General features: G+C 41.8%; 2 long non-coding RNA genes across 7 annotated transcripts in view; both read left to right on the top strand.

Moving 5' to 3' along the window:
• Window positions 1-20,570, top strand: part of LOC126522746 (uncharacterized) — a 785,183-nt gene that overhangs the window by 280,032 nt on the left and 484,581 nt on the right. The window lies entirely within an intron of this gene.
• LOC129382498 (uncharacterized) lies at window positions 5,243-18,616 on the top strand. The gene is made up of 2 exons (XR_008610589.2): window positions 5,243-5,870; window positions 17,001-18,616. It is a non-coding gene; the product is annotated as an uncharacterized lncRNA (long non-coding RNA).

Raw genomic sequence — 20,570 nt, 5'->3', positions numbered from 1 at the left:
CGCTTGACACACCATGCTCGCCGCTGGGTTGTTGTGCTTTGAGTGCCACATGTTTTTCTGAGCACAGGTTTGACCGATAAAGGTTTAATGCTGTGAAGTGATGTTTCCAGTGATGTCACAACAACGCAACAATGCTCTGAAGTATATATTTATTGATTTGACAGCAAGAATTCCATAGACATTTTCTGTAGCATGAAGGAAGGAGATGCAGATATGGTAGCAGATCTGAATCATTATTATTATTATTATTATTATTATTATATACATAATATTACTGTATTAATCATTAATATACATCATTGTACTGTGTGGTAGTACAATATATAGTATACCACTCAACACAGTCAGTGCTCAAAGTTAGCCAGGGCTCGAGAGAGTTCGGCCTCTCTTCCATTTTCTGAGCAGGGGTTCGGCCCCGTCTTTGCAGGTCAACTGTAGCACTGCGGCACCCATTCGACAAGCACTGTAGGTGATTTTATTGCCAATAGTGCCTTGTGAGGGGAAATTCCAACTCTCCAATTTTTTGGAATAATGACTTAAATAAACAACAAATCGGTTTACTACCTCTGTCCAAGCGGCGTGATTATGAATGCCTTAAATTGTTGCATAATTCAAATAACACCCCACACTACTCATTAAAGAACAACTATCTGTCTCCTGATAATTTGAAACCTACTAGGAATAGCCACAAACTTAACCTTGCTCCATTTCAACTGCATACTAACCTGTTTAAGTATAGCTTTCCTCATACAATTGAAAAATGGAACTTACTCCCAGGTGAAACTAGGTAAATTAGAAAAATCATTGTATTTACTTGATTCATGCTGCGTTTATTATACTGATTGTATCTTTTATATTGAAGTTATCATGTTTTTTAAGGCATTGAAGTTGATTTGTGCAGAAAAATATTTTGTTATATGCAATGTACAAACCCACTCCTGCGATAGCCCAATTGGACTACAGTATGTGAAAATAAAAATAAATAAATAAATAAGTGATTAATCAGTTGATAGGGCATGAGCAAAGACAGAGCAACAGCTATTGTCCTACTTCTGCATGCATTTCCCCAAGGCATTGCACATGACAGTCACCACCATTAATTGCTCGACTAATTAAGATTCTTGGCACAGCTAGCATACTGTTTCATGAGTCAGTTGAGTGTGAACCTACCTGTTCGTGAATTATTGAAGGTTCACCTTGGTTTCTTAGTTTACAAATTAATTTTAATTCGTTTATTTTTGCATTACGAGTACAGTGCTATACCATGCATGTACTTTGTACACTTTTGCAGTAAGCAGGTGTGAAACCATGAAATATATTCTTGTAGTGCCCTGAGGTTCTAGGTCCTTTCGGCTCCCCTTATTACCACCGGTACCACTATAGCCGTTACCACCAGTGGTGCGGCCGGTATGTCGATCGATACCGCCGGAATGCTTTATTGAGCGATATATGTGTGAACGTGACACGCGCGGCTTGCCCGTAAATCCGTTTCACTTGCGCGTGCCGCGTCAACAGAAACACGCCGCTTTTCTTTCTTTCTTTTTCTGGTGGAAATGGGGCACAACATCGAATAAACGAAGCTTTGCACAACACGTTTACAAACGGACAAACACGAAATAACAACCACTCTGACTCATCATTAACATGTCTAATTGACCAACGATTTGGCGGCTGTCCATTGTATTTGTTAGGTTGGTAATTATGCTGTTTCTCACTGGTCAACCAAGCGAGACTGTACTAGTAATCATGCAAGCCGTTCGTTTTCTTGCATTTCGTGACTTGCTCGTCCGGCTCCTTTTGCCGACGAGAAGCAGCCTATATTTCTCGCTTTATCCCCAGCAGCAATACTCTACAAAACGAAATATTGTCCCTCCATTTAAACCCCATTCAACCAGGTTTAATGTCCTCGACATTGAGCCACAATATGTAAGGAATATCGTTTAAAGGCCGCAGGCCAGCTGACAATGGACATAAATCGGAGGGGCCGAGAGGCCAAAGAAACTAAACTGAAACATTGTTTGCCGTGAGTATTTTCTAAACAGCATGTGCCTTATATCTTAAATAAATAAATATAAAATAATCTAGACGGACATATGTTAGAACTTTGTTTTGTTTTGTCCATATTCAAACTCTTCTAGGTGGCGCCCCAACAGCTCATCGAAATGCACGCAGCGCGAATTCGAATCCACAGCGAGATTTGAGCGCGGGAAGCTGTTATGTGCCAGTATGCTGGGGTAGGCTTGACAACTCAAAATTTTCTATTTGTACTTACGAAGCAGCAGTATTTGACAGAAAAGAATAATACTTTGATGCTCTTCTCACGCCTACAAGCGAGGGCGGCGTGATTAACAACACAGCGTAATGCGCAACGGTGAACGCCAACGAACTGCGTGCCGCCACCAACCTGGACGAAGCATTTTGGTAAGCTCGTATTTTATTTCTTGTTTGCAAAGTTTGTCGCAGGCAAACAATTTCTTTATTTCTAGAAGGATCGCATTTGACTTCGCTATCGTGAGTCTCACGCCGTGAACAACGGCTTCTGCGATATCCAGAACGTATTGATGTGCTCAGTGCGCATGCATGATGTAAGACGATAGAATAAGCAGAACTGTGTAACCTCTATATCGTACAAGGGGGAGAAGGCGCGAAGATTATATGTCAGTTGAATAAAAAGGACACATCTCGTTTGTACGCGTCCTTTTGTTTTAGTTACTGTATATTTTGGTAATGTATCGTCATATGGGTTTACCAGTCATGGCCGGACTTGGTGCTCTCGTTCTCGCGTGCAAATGTGCCAGTTGGCTGAGGTGGCACTGTGAACAGCGCCAGACAGGGCGCGATTCCCCCGGTTCTTGAGCCCCTGGCCAAAAACTTATTTCTGGTATAGGAAAAATTTTCACAGCTGTGCACTGTACCCACCGTGGTTGCTTAGGGGTTATGGTGTTGGGCTGCTAAGCACGAGGTCGTGGGATCGATTCCCGGCCACGGCGGCCGCATTTTGATGGGGGCAGAATGCAGAAACACCCGTGTACTTTGATTTAGGTGCACGTTAAAGAACCTCAGGTGGTCAAAATTATTTCGGAGTCCCCCCACTATGGCGTGCCTCATAATCAGATTGTAGTTTTGGCAAGTAAAACTCCATGATCTATTTTTTTTACCTCCGCACTATGTGTTTTGAAATGTTCTCCCTTGTTTAAGCGTGTTGGTACAAGCCTTTACCGTAGTTTTAGCTTTAAGATTTGACCATATTCTCTCGGTGCGTAATGCCTTTATATACAACAACCGCGGATAGAAGTTGCGACTGTTTGAGATCGTAGCGCCTTTCCTCTAAGTTGTAGTGATTAGATGTCATTGGAAATGTGTAAGGTTGGAAATGCTTGTTTTCATCCTTCACATTCTAGAATACAAATTTATACTAGGGTAATTAAAACTTGCAAAATGCAGTGTGAAACTTCATACTAAACTTTATTTATTCAAAGAAAATAAACAATATTTTCAATGTCCCTTTATAAAAGCATCATTGTGCACTGTGGAGGTGAACTGGTTCGAAGGCACAAACTGACTGAATGGATTCTTATCTTGCTTTAGCATAACTCAGTTTGAGTATGGAAGAAAAAGTACAGGTGACAGGATGAGCACTAACTTCTAACTGGTCTTATTCCACGACCCTACTGCACATTATATGCGCCGCTCATAGCACACATGAGAAAAACAACTAAAACAACAACCTTACAAGAAGCAGACGGCTGCAGTTCACTGAAAACGTGCCGACCAACTTAGAAAGTAAAGTTCCTTGCCTGATAAAGATAAGGAGGGTGTACTCACGCACACCCTAACGTATTTGGCAATGGCATTAGCCTGATCAGTAATCTCGCGCATCAGTTGAATGTTACTGCATCCTATGATGACACATTCTTTAAGAAAACTAGTTTGCATCCACAAGTCTTGCAATGCATCGCAAGGGGCCTACTTCGTTAACTTTTATGAAGGTTGTAACTATGCTCGCCCAAGCAATCGTTGATACTGCATCAGAACGGCAAGTTGGGCCAGTTGGTTGGGATTCATACTAAGGTTTGTTACAGCGCAACCTAAGACAAGGACAACAGAAGGTACAAAACAGCGCCGTGTCGTCATTTTGTACCTTCTGTTGTCCTTGTCTTAGGTTGCGCTGTAACTAACCTTATTATGAATCATTGATACCCCTTCCCGTCTGTCTAATGTAGACGCCCTTGCACAACAAGGGAAACTTGTATACCATAGCTCAAGTGCAATTAACATGCCCGTTCATGTCTTTTTTCCAACCAGTGTGTCAAAACAGATATAAAATACTCGCAAATATGCAATGACCACTACGTCACTTCACATTTATTCTGCAATATTCTGCTATCTCAACTGCAGGTTGCCAAGAATGAAAAATTACCAGAGTGCGCTACTCGAATGGTGTTCACTGTATCTGATGAGTGTCTTGATTTACCTAATCGATGAGATGTCAGTGAAAAGCTTTGTATGATGGTTACAAATGGCCGGTAACAGCATTTAAGACAGCCTAGGATTTGTGAAGGCACGAGAATGAAAGCCCGTGAAATAAATAAAAGGTGAAAATAAACTGTCCTTACCATGACAATGCTTCTGCGCACTATTGCATCAATCTTTACAAAAACTTTGTCAAATAGGGGCACTGGGAAAGAGCAGCTGCAGTTTTTTCTCGACATGTCAGCAGTTTTTGGCGGGCAAGTACAGTCCCTACCAAATGCGAAGTAGCGCGATCTTGGTAACAGTTCGCTTTGCGAACCTTTACAAGACTGTGCCCCAGGTTTGCACATTCATAATATATGCAGTGCACTGATGACACTGTTTCTGTCTGAGACCACTTATATTACTGTTGCGGAGCGCATTGTCACGTGAATTTCTAAAGAAAAATTTGCTTGTTTGTTTGTTTTTTTTTTTGTCGGAAAAAAAAAAGACCACACATGAACTAGGTCGTTGTAACGCTGTTATCGGTCATTTCTCGGCGTATTCCACAACCTTTGCATTGGCACCATATTCGATAAGTAAGGAAATAAACATTCATTACAAGTACATATTAATTGCTTGTTCACAATGGAAAAAAAAACTTGAGTAGCACAAACATAAACCTATCAACATAGAGTGGGTGATGTTCACGGAAAGCACTCATTAATTTTTTTCTTGGCCACAGTTAGTTGTCATATCCAGTATTTAATTTAATGGTGGTTTCCGAGAAACCTGTACAGGTCTCCTTCGTAGCTTCATGCTAAAGTAGGGTGGGTGAAAATTTTTCCTGTCATGAATTTTACTTGCCTTGCAGGCTTCCACAGAACTGATCTGCCATAATCAAATAGTGCTCTGTAAAGTAAAATAAGGAACACCTTTTCTTCATATACCTGTATTTCACTCATTGACCTCTACCAAGCTACTCATGTAAATATGTATTTACTGCTCGAAAACGGGCAATTCATGCTCCAGTGTGTCAAATTTGCCACCTCCCAGAGCTGCTCCAAAACTTCTTTGACTGCTTCCATCCCTGTATGAGTGGCCCATATAATGTTTAATGAAATTATCACTGGCATCCCAGAAACTTCAACATTTAACATCCGCCTGCCAAAGTGTCTACATCTCAACATTTTGGTTAGAACTGATCACTTTATTTGCTGCAGGACTGAAGCTGTCTTGATATCTACAATACATTGGACACTACATGCAGGATTATGAATGGATACCTGAACACTGCTTGAAGGAGCAAGCTCTACAGCATCACTTATGCTCCTTTCCATGGGTTGGCAAGAGGAACCGTGGCACGCAACTCTACAGGCACCTGTGCTCTTCACTACCTTCGGAGGAGAGATGCATTGGTATGCTGTACATATATTTGACTGTGGGTTCCAGCTGCATCTCTTGCATTGTCATTCGATGTGCAGGTAGAGGAGTTACCTATTGGGCGCACATGTTGGTTAACGATACAAAAAGGAAGGTGCTTCTTTGAACACCGATGACCCTGTCCTCCACTTATTTATTTTAATTTTCTTGTAACCTTATTTTTGCTGATTATATAAAGGTCGCAGGCAATTAAGCCAAGAAAAGCGTTGGTGTAATTAGCTGTGGTTGAAATTGAAATGTAGAAAATATTGAAAGAAAGTAATGAAAGCAGACGAAAGGACCTTGTCTGTGGTGGTGACTGAACCCACAACCTTTGCAGTACACACGCGATGCACTACCAATTGTGCTAACTTGGGTATTTATGGTATTTATGCCCTGGGAGTGTTAGCCAGCGCCATTTAGAGCCATGGTGGGCAGATGTGGAACATCTTTTTTTGCACGATGGTGTCGCGTAACACCTGAACTGAAGAGAGCAGGCATGTGGCTAATAAACCCATGCATGCTACCTAAAGGCATCAAAGCTGTGAGGTTTCAAACCCTCGCATGAATGAATGAGAAGGAAAACGGACTTCATTTTTTAAAAATCACGACCATATAAAGCCAGCAGGCAATGAAGCCAAGAAAAGCATAGGGGTAACTAGCTGTGGTTGAAACTGAAATGTTGAATTGGCTCTGCGGCCATCTATCAAATTTCACCGCAATGCATTATCATAACTCAATGGGCAGCACGTTTAAAAATTATAATTCAGAAGACTGCCATAATTTCAACAAATGAGCAGTTAGCAAGAATGATAGTGTATGCCCTTCTAATATTCTTTGTATTTATGGCACTTATTCGTAACTTTTCCGCTGTGTTATATCAGTGTTTTAATTCGAACCAAAACTGTGCTATAATGTAGCAATGAGGTTATGGTCTAGTGGCGTAAATGTGCATGTTAATAAGAGGGCAAATCGCCTTAACGTTAACTGAGAGTTGTTTAAACTTGGGCAGCCTTCCGAAATATACTTTTTTTGAAGTTGCTGTCCATTGAGTTACACTGGTGCACCGTGTCATGCGAGCTACCGCAACGAGATGGCGCTGTGTACACGGTCATGTAAGATGCGGAACAACGCCTCTGGGAGAGCGGACCAGACCGTGTAAGCCGAGCCGGCATGTAGCCGTGCTTGTTTTGCATACACAACCTAGTAAACAGTTCCAGTTAACACTTACGTTTTGTCAATCACGTATGCTCGTCACCCGACCATGACATGGAGGCAACGGTGGGATACTCGACAACGCTGTGAGAAATGCACCACGCAAGTAGAAGTCTACATCACAGCGCACTGCGGTGAATACGAAACTTTGCTACCCATGGCTTCACCTACAGTGTCCACAGCCCAGCACGCAGCTCCACTAAACTCGTTCGTCGTCAAACTGCCGGAAAAACTTGATTTTCGGCAGCCCGAGGAGTAGAAACGGTGGCTCACGAGAAGGGAGGGCTATAGAGCTATCTCCAGACCAAAGACGACGACGAGACGCAGGTGAACACACTCATTTATGCCATGGGTCTTGAATCCAAAGACGTCCTAGCCTTGCTCAGGCTCTGTGATGCTGAGAAACTCGACTTCAACACAGTAATGCAACTGTTCATAAAAAATTTCCTGACACGGATGAACATGATATACGAGTGTGCAAAGTTCAACAGCCAGAAGCAAGACGTGCATGAGACAGCCGATATGTTCATCACCGAACTCTTCAGGCTCGCTGAAGCCTCTGAGTACAGTGCCCTGAAAGAGGAACTGATCTGTGATAGACTCGTGGTCGGTCCCACAGACACGTAGGTAAGTGAGAAGCTGCAACTTAATGCTGAGCTTACTCTGGAAGCCGCTGTCAACGCTGCTCGCAACATGGCGGCAACAATCAAACAGCAGCAAAAGGACCTACGGCCACAGCTACAATCACTTGAAGCTGTAGACACCATGCACAGCTTCTCGAAGAGCAAAGGAAAGTAAAATAATTCTCGTAAAATCCAGCGTGACCAAACTGCGCTGACATGCAAGTGGTATGGCTCAACAAGACACCTATGGTTCACCATCACACACTATGTGCACGGCGAATGGCAAAACAGTAAAAAGGAACACAGCTGCCATATGCTTTTCCGCTTCCAAAAAGCAGAACAAAATGCACATACCAAGCTGTTTTGGAAGAGGTTTACTTGGACAATTAACTGACCAACAGGATCCTGGGCCATGAAAAATCAATGTGATGGTCAATGGCTTCAAGGTAGACACTGGTGCAGATGTGACTGCCATGCCAACAAGCCTCTACGACGAACAAGTCACGGGAAACCTGAAGCAAGCAAAAGAACAGCTGCTCGGACCCGGCAGGACCAAAAAAAGCAACGGTTAGACTGCTACCGTGTGCTGAAATGGCTGGTTGTGTCAAGAACAAATTTATGTAATAGACAAGCTGCATGACGCACTTTTTGACCTCCCCCCGCAATCAAATCCTTCAATGTCCAACCAAGTCTCCTAGAAGTAGCGGAGTCAAAAGGCAAGGTCAGCGACCCAGCCAACATTTTATGCCACTACCTCTACCTGGCTACAGACCTAGGCCTACCTTCTCAGGACTGATTACAATATATCGCTACTCCCTGATGCCAAGCGGTGTGCTATTATGTACTCGGGGCGAGTACCTCTGCCCATGTTGCCAAGTGTCCAAATGTGAGTTGGAGAGAACGGAGAGCCTGGGTGTCATCATAAAGGTCGAAGAAACCACAGAGTGGCATGCACCTATGGTAGTGGCTAAAAATAAAGGAGGCGAGCTTCAAATCTGCAGTGACTTTGGAGGGTTAAAATAGAACATTCTGTGAGAATGAGTCTTAGTGCCCACCATCAATGATTGCCTGGCCAAACTCACCGGAGCTGCCTGGTTTAGCAAACTTGATGCTATAGCCGGATATTGGTTACTGGTTACCCGAGTCCCAGAGGTACAACACTTTCCTGACGCCACTTGGCCATTTTAAGTTCCTCTGATTGTCCTTCAGAATTTCCACAGCAACTGAATTTTTCCACTGGGAAATGCTAAGACTGCTAGAAGGCCTGGACGGCCAAGCATGTCTGCAAGATGACATAATAGTGTTTGGCCGCACGAAGACAGAACATGATGCACGACTGCACAAAGTACTTCAGCACCTGCAAGAAGCTGGCATCACCCTAAACGCAGGAAAGTGTGTACTACACCAGCAGTAAAAAATCGGGCCCCTTGGTTAACCCCCTTCTCGTTCATTACATAACGAGGGTCTCGAATCTGGCAACATTGGTGCCTTCAGGTACTACGTGTGGGTTTATTGACCAGTTGCCTTCACCCAAAAAGATCACATACTCGTGATGCCTGCGACAGAAAGGATGCTCTACATATCGCCAAGGTTTGTGAGTGGTGGCACTGGCTAACAATCCCAGGGTTAGTTCTAGTAGTAACATAAATACCCCAGAAAATAGATGGGAAGACGGTGCTGTGTTAGCTCGATCGGTAGAGCATCACACACGTAATGCGTAGATGTGGAATCGTTCCCCACCTGCGGGAAGTTGTTTCTTCATCCACTTTCAGTTCCGTTAATTTTCCCTGTGTTGTCCTTGGTGCCTTTGTTTGTTGGCGTCTTATGATTAATAAAAATCGGGCCCCTCGGTTAACCTGCTTTCTTCTCGTTCATTACATAACAAGGGTCTCGATTCCGGCAACATTGATGCCTTCAGTTGGCATGTGGGGCTTTATTGACCAGTTGCCTTCACCCAAAAAGATCACGTACTTGTGATGCCTGCAGCAGAAAGGATGTTCCACATCCACCGCGTGTGTGCCATGTTTTCTAAGAAAGCAGGAACTATTCATATAATCTCTCTGGAAGTTCATAAAAGAGGGGGAGGGAGGAAAGATTGCAAAGAAGGGAACAGGGTCAAACAAATGGAGGTGTAGCAACCTGTGTAAACCGAAAGCAAAAAACATTCATACACATACTTGTGAGAAATAAAAAAAAAAAGAATAATTACAGTCATTCTTTGATATTAAAAGAGCTTCTGATATCAGTTGTGAATTCATGTTTCTACTTCTGCCAAGAATATATTTCAAGTTGTGGATGACAAGTGCATGTGTTACAATGCTCACCTACATTGGTCTTACTTTGTTTTTATATTCTGCAAATGTTCTCTTGCCCTTTCATCAGTGCAGCGTCCAATTTGGCTTGTGTAGAGCTTACCAGAAGTAAGAGGTTATTTGGTAAACCATTCCAATGGCACAATTCATGAACGGTGTTGCATGCCTTTTGTTAAAAGCAGCTGTATTTTTACACTCAAGCGTGGGAAAAAAGCTTAGATGGCTTCTTCGGAACCAGCAGCACGAATGGGGCCCCATATTTGTCATTAACCTTCTTCAGTGAGTGCAACTGCTGTGCTCATGAGGCAGTGCCTCTGGCTGCTTCAAACTGCGCACTGTTACCTTTGCTGCTTTCCACTCCTGAAGTTTTCGCAGTAGGGATTCTGAGATTCCGATGATGAGAGTGAGGGAGGCCAGCTGTTATGAACATGCCAACGTGAGCACAAAATCTATTGCGCCTTGTGTTAATACACATTTTTAGAGCCTATTCAAGGCACATTGGGCAATTGTGGGCTTAACATGGATTTAGGCTGGTTCATACAGTAGCTAACCTTTCTTTGCTCTTAGTTGGTAACTTCAGGAAACATGCGTTAGGGTGAGCATCAAATGTTTACCTAAGATATGCAGCATATTGTCAATGGGTTAATGAAGTTGAGTCTGACGAAGTCTTGTCCGGTTAGGAAGAGTCAAGGGAAAAAACAGAACTGACACCGACCAAAGTGAAAAATTATTTAAAGACACGTGGGAGCCTTGCTTACAATGCTTTCACCATGCGTGTCTCATGTGTAAAGGTTAGTCCTTTTCCGTGCCCATTAAAGACATTTCAAATGTTATCTACCGTATTCTCATGTGTCATATTAGAGTTAGGTTGTAAAAGAATCAAGATATCGATGTATGTAAAAACACTTAGAACCACGGCGTTGTCAAATATCTAGTGATGTAATGTCACAAAGCACAGGAGCATTGCGATTATCACATCTCAAAACCCCTACTGCAAAAGCTTAAATTCCAAATGCAATGAAATTTCACTTTGGCTATATTGGTAATAAATTAGTAGTAAATACTACTGTAGTCATCTTGGCAAAGCTGCGGGGCTGGTATCTAATTTTCTTTTTGATATTCTTTTAATACTGTATTAGCAGACGACACATGAACCTGGTGGTTAGTGGCTATGACGAGAGTCCACATCGCCTTCAGGTTTTTATCACTGCAGGCAGCTGCAGGTGGTCCCTTATCTCGTAGGCCACACTAAGGTGCCCTGCAATCTGAGTCATGCCTCACTGCCAGTTACTGGTAATTGTGGCATTCATTTCAGTCTCGGTATCAAGATTGCTAGAATGCTGTTTTGTATTTACACTGTTTGAATCATTTTTTTATGCAGCCCTAACTTTTGTTGTGCTTGGGCTTTAAGGGCTGTAAAACAGCAAAAGCCAGCAGTGCGCACACTTTAAAGCAGCTGAAGCAGCTGGAAGTACTGCCTCATGAGCACCAAGTGATGCACTCACTGCAGAAGGTTGCTGACAAGCATGGGCTCTGAGTTGGGCTGTTTGGTGTTGCGCTGCCAAGCCTGATGGTGGATAATCAAATTGTAGCTGTGGCAGCTGCATTTTGATAGGTGTGAAATGCAAAAATGCATGTGTGTTTTGCACTGTATGCACAGTAGAGTAACCAAGGGGGTCAAAATTATTCCAGAATCCCTCGTACTTCATGCCTCATAATCATATTGTGGTTTTGGCAAATAAAACTACAGAATTTGGTTCAATATATTAGTTGGTGCCCTTTGATGTTCCAGTTCTCTAATTTTCTTGCTTATAAAAGCTCTGTTCTTGGTATAAATGATGAATTTGTTATTACAAAAGGCTAACCTCTAATCTAACTTAACTCATTAATTTCCTTTAGTGTCCCTTTTCCATGCATTAAAAGCATGGAACACTAATACATTTGCATTAATTTTTATTTGACTCGTGCTCAACAGCTAGATGCCATAGAAGAGAACTACTACCGTGGGCTTCAAGTTGATAGGTTGCCGTATAAAAGCTTGTCTTTTCTTTTAGAGATAAAAACACCTGAGCCTAGTTTTCTGTCTTTATATAGACTATTGAGATAGGCAAACACCACTTGCATGATAGATCAGTGATTAGTTATGTGTTCAGTTTTTGCCCCCACCCCAAAACAAAGAAAGTGAACTTGTGGGATCGTTCTCCACCTGTGGCAAGTTGTTTTTTGATCCACTTTCATTTCGATTAATTTATCATTTCGTTATTTCATTTATTAAGCTCAAGTAATTTCCCCTATGTTGCCCTTGGTGTTTGTTGGCTTCTTATGATATTACTAGTAAAAATTGGGCCCTCGGTTAACCCTCTTTCTTCTCATTTATTACATAACGAGTGTCTCGAATCAGGCAACATTGATGCCTTCAGGTAGCATGTGTGGGTTTATTGACCGGTTGCCTTCACTAAAAAAAGATCACGTTCTCGTGACGCCTGCGGCAGAAAGAATGTTCCATGTCCGCCGCCAAGGTCTGTGAGTGGTAACGCTGGCTAACACTCCCAGGGTTCTACAAGGAAACATAAATACCCAAGAAAGTGGATCGGTAAACGGCGCCGCGGTGCTCAATTGGTAGAGCATTGCATGCGAAATGCGAAGGTTGTGGGATTGTTCCCCACCTGTGGCAGGTTGTTTTTTCATCCACTTTCATTTCCATTAATTTATCGTTTCATTATTTCATTTATTAAGCTCAAGTAATTTCCCCTATGTTGTCCTTGGTGTCAGTGTTTGTTGGCTTCTTATGATATGAATAATAAAAATAGGGGCCCTCGGTTAACCACCTTTCTTCCTGCAATAACATTTTTCATGGAGGATAACAAAAGCACGCTTGACTTTTTTTAAAAAAATATGCTTCATGTAGACAGTTTCTGCGTCCTTGTCTGTTTGCAACCTAAAAACATGAAAAACAGCTAGTAAAAGGCAGCAGAAAATTTTAAACGAACTGCTGATATTGCAGTAATAAAAACTCTTCACAAAGAATAGCTAATAAAAATATTTTAGAAATTTCAGTGGTTTTCTGAAAATAAAATTGGCATGGAAAAGGTTAATCTTGTATGGGGCACTAAGAACAGTAGTAAAACAAATTAGTCACCTAACGCAATCTGTGTAATGAATTGAGGATAAGTGCTCTATAAACAATTACATGTTTTCGATGAGAGATGGTGATTATTTTCCGACACATGTCGATCTTTATTTGCTAATGTGGAAAACCACAATCACTTCCCTCTCAGCTCTCTCGGGGCTCTGCAACTAACCTCATGTGCTGGAAGATAGGGAAACACCCACGGCTCATATGTTCAGCCATGTGGCTACTGTAGTTATTTGTGCAAGTTCTGGGTTCACCCACTCCCTCATTGAAACATTGATAATGATTACGATTACTAATACTCGTTTCCATCCAGGAGCCAAATCAGCTTGTAGTTGATGCTAGTCCTGTTGACAGGTCTTTATCCTTGTTTCTTCCTGCTATCATACTTCTAAGAATAAATAATCTTGCATACTATTGCTGAAAGCTGGGAGAGTTGGTTACTGGCATTAGGAAACATAGTTACTACACTATAAGATGAAACACATGAAATGCACAGGATGAGCACTACACATGAACTTGTTTTAGTACATGAGTGCGATTATATGCATGCATGAAATGCTCAAATTTGCAGCAAAATTTGACTACACGTGACATATAACATACATCACTCATTTTATTTTGCATGTACCGTACATCTTTTTCAAGTAATCAATTTTTATATTCGAGATTTCAATAGAAGGTGTGCTATTGCATTTATCGGTTTGTCTGGGAAGGCCCTTATATATCAGTGTGGAATTTTACCTTTACATTTTTTCTGAGTATGTTGTGCTGTTGTATTTTGCCATGTATTGACATCTTTTACAATGTCCTGCAAGTGTTTCAGGCCTTGCTGACACGCTAACCTGCGCAGAATGCTCAGCCTGTCTTTGAGGCACCTTTGAGTGCCTTTAATGCCTTCAGCAGCAAGTGTTATACCCGTCACACGAGCATGCCAAAGGTCCTTTGAAGTTAAGGAGCATTGAGCTTTCAAAGACATTAGTTCAACGGATATATGTCGGTGCTACATGGTCTCCAGGTAGTCTCCGTTGAAGCTTTTAACAGAGACCGCAATGTATCCTTAGCGCTACCATCACCTTGAAAGTAATAAAAAAATATAGCCCAATGCGTCTTATAATAAATTTGTCACATTTTTTTCAGCAACATTTATTTTTCCTAATACATAGAAACATCAAAACAAAATGCACACGTAGTAAAGGCATTACTTTATCACAAACAGGTGTATTTATTGTAATGATGGCCACCATGAGTACCGCTTCGTACACCGCACATTGGCGTCGATTATTCATTGTTGCCTTTGCTTCAGCTGCTTTGTTTCGTTCGTTGTGGCTAGGTAGCGGTAGGTACACGTAAACGCTGTAAAAACTAAAAAACAAAAGTGACAAGGAAAGATGTGCAGAAAAAAGCCAAGGAGACTGGGATGCCTAGCAGCCACTAACCAAAGAACCAAATCGCACATGGCAACCGTGTTGTGTCGAGGTTGCTGCTGACGACAGGCCGTACCGGTGTTGCTGTACCGGCGCTTTCATGATGGAGATTGCGGGTGTCCCGAAAGTGTTTAGTACTTTAGTAACAGTATTCAGTACTTATAAGCTTGTTCTGAAGAAGTAAAAATTGAACTTCCATATCTTTAGATTATTTTTTCTACTGTCAGACGCCCTCTAGGCTTGGGAGTATTCCCTTGAGGTTTCAAAGGACGAACGCGCACTCCTTTGACTCAAAGCCACCTTCCAGTAGGGCTCCTTTGCTGTGCCTGTGTGACAGTGCACATTCTCCCTTGAAGTAAAGAATCTTTGGTTCAAAGGACTTTGAAAGTGCCCGTGTGACTGGGGTATTATGTAGGATAGACCAGGATTTGTGGTAATGGCAGGCTGCAGGAGCATTGTGCACAGATGTAGGTGGTAACAGCATCTGGATATCTCACAAAACATTGCAAAACATGCCAAACTGTGACTGTACACATGCAGTTTGCAAATATAAGGCAGGGAAGTGCAGATTTGTATACTAGGTCTTTTCCATCCAAGAAACCAATAACTGCATTAACAAACCTTCTACAGGGGTCTTGAATAAAGAAGTTGGTTACTTGAACAATATGATGTATGACATGGGTGCATCATGAATCACATAGTTTATATGTCGTGTATTGTGAAATTTCCTGCGAATGTGTCGTTTTTATGTATGTAATCATTGTTTAGTGAGGTTGCTTGATGTCCAGCACCCATTCTCTGCATATCATGTTGGTATTTTGTTTTGTCTTAGAACTGTAATTATGTTTCATAAAACCTTACATTGCTAAAATTAGACTTTGGGGCAGTTTGGTCTTTTCATCCACATTCTTGTTTTTGTCATTTCCCTTACCATGCAAGCATTTTTCTGGAGCACTTGCAGTATTTCGTCATGCTCTTGCGTTTACATGCCAGATGTCTGTCTGTGAACAGCTCAAACCACTTGTAGCATGCAAATCTGATGCATCCTCAATAGAACTCCATAGTGAATGTATTGCTAAAAATATTTTTCAGGGGATGAAGCACTTTCTGAAGACTGTCTGTCAGCATGGTAACATTGCATATTATCTTCTTAACATTCATGAGTTCCAAATAGCTACTATAATCTTTTTGTCCTCACATTTTCTGTAATATCCTTCACCGGAAGGACAACTAGCAGTTCACTTGATTTACCACTTACAGGCAACAAATTAATCATAATAGTAGTGTCATGCCTATTGCTTAAAAGCTCCTAAACGATTTTGCACATCTGAAAGTTCCTTGAATTCATGCAAGCAGGTGCTGCTTATATGATGGCTGAATGCTCATGTGATTGGTTTTTAGGCCAATGTGAAAGAAAAACGCCAGTACCTATGTGTTGCTTTATGATGTTGACCTGTATTTATTATTACGTTGGTGAACTGTGTGTGCAGTCTGAAGATATGCACATTACTGCTGGTGTTTTGTATAATCTGTGTATAATACAACAACATATATTATCAAGAACACATTCATTTTATTAGTTTTTGTAATATGTTGTCATGATTTCCTTTCATTGTCAGTGCTGCAAGGCGTCCTAATACCTAATTAAAGAGCTTCTGCAGACATAAAGAGTTGATTCAAAATTTCAGAAGCTTTTAATCACTGCAGCTATAGGTTTTTTTAATATAAGCTTTCTTCACTACAAAATGGGGGTTCCTAAATTGGTTATTTGCGCCTATAAACCACCCGAGCTGGATGAAAATACTTTTCAGAAATTGCTCGAAGGTCTATTATACTTAAGTCAGAATAAGAAGATACTCTTTGCAGATAAAAAACATTAATGGTCTATCTCACATAATGAAACATTCTGGAAGGCCTTGTGGTCATTCGTAGAAACACTTGTTTGTAGCTTTGTCAGTGCCGTGATGTTTCAACCTTAGCCTACAAGATAACTATACTCACACCATGTGAAATTTTCGCGAAGTAGTCTGTTTGTGCATTCTGCGACTTAAAAGGAAGAGGTCTGGACACTGACCAAAATGGTTTAAAGTACTTATTTGAATTTTTGAAGTTATTTGAATTTATTTGGATTTGAAAATGTAAAAAACTATTTTAAACATTTTGGTCGGTGTCTGGACCTCTTCCTTTTAGTATGCATCATCCCGACCAGACGGGCTTTCGTCATACTCTCCACTTCATCCAGCCTGCAACTGTACAATGGGCTGTAATTTTTCCTAAAATCTGAGGTGGCCAAGATGCACTTGGTAGCATTGAATGGCCCAGCACTGTTGAATAATTGGTGATGCTATGTTTAAATATTCATGCGGTGTCTGTTTGCAATACAATAGTACATAATCTATTTTGTTTGGTTTTCCAGAATGCTCCCTATCATGCACTGCCATCTCAACAGTACCATGGCTTTTTGTGTGGATTCCTTCCCTTTTGAAGGCCACCACTGTTTGCACAGCATCACAGCCTGCCTGCCTTGATCTTGCGGAAGAAGAAAATACAAAATGCCTATTTTTTGAAATGCATGCATGGCTTCATGCAACACCACCTGTCGTCGGGGTGTTAAGGCTTTTTGCAGAGAAAATGTAATGACGCCTTATGTGTGCCCTGGTGGCAAAGTGTTTGCCTCTTTGCCTGTGTAAAAATTTCACACTTATGGATACTGTTAAAGGTTCCTGTATCATATTTTCTTTCACATCCTAAGAAATTTTTGTTTCATTATAAAACTAAAAATTATAGTTGAATTGCTGCTTTGTGTGATATGCAATATTCAGCTGAAGGTGATCAGCAGAGGTCGAACAAGTGTTATGTCAGGTGGAGAAATTTTTTTGAGAAGTGGACTTCTTCGTTAGGGTAACAACCGTTTTCCTTGGCAGTATTTATATAGTTCACTTTTCTCCACTCCATGGATATCCAGCAAAATGAGTGAGTGCATAGAGAAGGTGAGGTAAGTTTAAATGCTCACCATGGGGGTTTAGTTGGGGTAGCAAGGTGTGTAGAAGTATGGGAGTTTGGCAGGTTGCTGGCACCAATTTCTATGAGTGATCTTGTTGTTTGTGTCTATGTCAGTTATATAATGCGAGGCGTCTTCTGACGCCAGAAATTTTGAAAAAAAAAACTCCTTATATTTGTGGAAATTCAGTATGTGCCCCTGGGGCTACTACGAGCACTTGGGGCCACTGGGTAGATGCAGCTCTCCAATGAACTTTTTTGACACAAACTTGTGTATGTACGCTGGGTGTGTGCCACTGCATATGTGCCACTCTTTAATGAACCTCTTTGATGCTGACTTAGGTCATGGGGCATCACAACACAAACCTATGTAGCGACATCTGTGTATGCAAGTAAGTGTGAGCTGGAATTGTCTGCTTGGATTTTCTTTCCCTGATGACGACTAGTCCCCTTGTTGAATTAACTTCAGCCTGAGATATCACCTGTTTGTCTACTGTTATCACATTATGCCCATTTTGCTGTGAACTTGTCATGTTCTCTAGCTGGCAAGCTTGAATTTCAGGTGCTGCACGCTAAGGAAATTGATTCAGAGTGGGTGGTACCACTCCTTTTTCTTTGCAGCTGTGTGTTACATGAGAGAATAAGTTGTACGTAGATGTCTATTAGAAATAGCATAGGTATTCAAAGGTACTTTCATTATGTTCTAGGTCATTTGTGCTGTCTGGCCTCCTTTGCATCATTTTTTGTAGCATGCTTTTTACATGCAAAAACAAATGTGGCCTGTTCTAATGCATGCAAGGACTGCCCAATAGCTCATGGTGTTTTGAGCCGTTGAATTTCAGTCTTGGCTGCACTTGTGGATTTTCAACTGTACTGAAGCTTGCAATATGCTTGAATTTCCTGTCAAACTGGTTTGCTTGTTTGTATCCAATTTATTGAATTATTTCACTTTCATTATGCTAATAGTCATTGATTGTACTGTCATGCTGGCACATTTGATTCTGGAACTGCAATAAATTTCCAGACATTTTATTGCTTTGTCATGGTTTTTGCACTCGTCAGACACAATCTACTAAACACACACACAAAAAGAACTCCCTTCAACCTCGTAAAATTCCCAAAAAGTGCATAATAAACTCCCAGACCTACCTGTAAAAGCCCTAATAAGGAGCTAAAATGCACTCCCAAAACATCTGTTTAAAACTCCCTTAGTAAAACAGCTCCCTAAAGCTGTAAAAATTCACTCCCAAGCATTCTCGTATATGTTCCCATAAAAAGCAAAAATCGAACTCTCAAAACTATCCATAAGTGCTCCCTTAAGCAGAGCTCCCAAAATATGGGAACGGTTGCTCCCAGGTTTACACCTAAGCACTCCTACAAGGAGGTAAAATAATTTCCCAAAGGTATCCTTCAAAACGCCCTTAAGAAGCCAAACGTTTCCGAAAATATGTACGTAAGAACTCCCATCGCTTCTCCTATAAATTCCCATAAGAAGCAAAATGAAATACCCATGTCAACTTGTAAAAGCTCCCAAAGCTCCTCATAAGAACTTCCATAGTTCTGGTGTTCAAAAGAGGAATGAAAAACTCCCAACGTTCCCCATATAGACTCCTGCAACCACTCGGGGGTTGGTGTTCAAAGGAGAATTAAAAACCTCCCATAATTCTCCATATAGACTCCTGCAACCACTCAGGGGTTGGTGTTCAAAGGAGAATTAAAAAACTCCCATAATTCCCCTTAACACCACCAAACACAAGGGTGTAAAAAAAAACTCCGTTCGAATGGAGGATATTGTCCTCCCTTAAGGGCTGAAGTTATGCAACGAGGCCAAAACTCCCTAAAAGGGTCAAACCTGTTTACAGTGCAGAAATACTGCAGATCGGAAAGCCACCGGACATAGTGCAAACAATGCACCGGATATAACGCGAATTAAGGCGGCCCGCGGCGGCAGTTGATTCGTGGAAGCGCGGATGCGAGCTCCAAACACCAACGTGTCGTCGTTGTCCCGCTGACGTCATTCCATCATTGTCACTTCATTGGCTTCACGGGACAATGTGACCATCGTTTTGTTGTCGTGTCATCATAATCTTTTCGCCGTTTTTTGCTCTGTTTCCGTCACTGCGTTGTCACATCGACGTCATCACGCCCTCTTTCGGCCATCGTCGGCATACCGTCGTCATCATTCAGTTGTCCTCGTGCCATTTTCGACATCACGTGGTCATCACACAGCCGCCGTCATGCCGTTGTGGTCATTGCGTCGTCGTCCTTTTGTCGTAACGATTGCACTGTCGTCGACCCATCGTCGTCATTCCTTTGTCGTCAGGGAGTCGTCGTGATTCCAACTTGGTCGTCCCTTTGTCGTCGTGCCATCGCCGACTCGCCGTCATCATCACACAGTCGTCGTGTTCGTGCCATTATAATCACTCCAACATCGCCATACCACCGGCTATCGCTCCAGCATGGGCATCACGTTGTCGTTAGACCATTGTCCGTTAACCAACGGTCGTAATTTATAGTCGTCGTCAGAGCATCGTCACCATACCGTCGTAGCCTCAGTTTACACACATTAACGCCGTCTATGCCTTTCAGGAACGTTTCTTGTGACACAGACGATCCTCAAGGTTAGTTTCTGCCTTAATTTTTTTCTGTACAGCATTACTATTTATTGCAGGCGCTGTCGATGTCGCTTATAACGCATTCATGAGCTAAAACAGATACCTATTGGATTCGCTGCCACTTCAAGGCGGTGACTCACGATAGCCTTGTTTGGGATAATGGAGGAAGCTGCACTAAAAACTTCCATCATTAGTAAGTTCTAGGGCGTTGTAAATATTCGAAACCTTCGAAAAACGAATCCAATATTGCCGTATAGTTGATTCGGTCTTCGAATCGAATAATCACTATTTTTTTTTTATTGAAGTGAATGTTAGGAGAGGTTGGCGCCTTTATGTGGTGGCACCGGCTACTCCTTGTCACTTGGCTGAGG

This window comes from Dermacentor andersoni, chromosome 6, assembly GCF_023375885.2.
Source record: "Dermacentor andersoni chromosome 6, qqDerAnde1_hic_scaffold, whole genome shotgun sequence".
NCBI classification, from domain to species: Eukaryota; Metazoa; Arthropoda; class Arachnida; order Ixodida; family Ixodidae; genus Dermacentor; species Dermacentor andersoni.
This window is presented reverse-complemented; position numbering and strand designations above follow the sequence as displayed.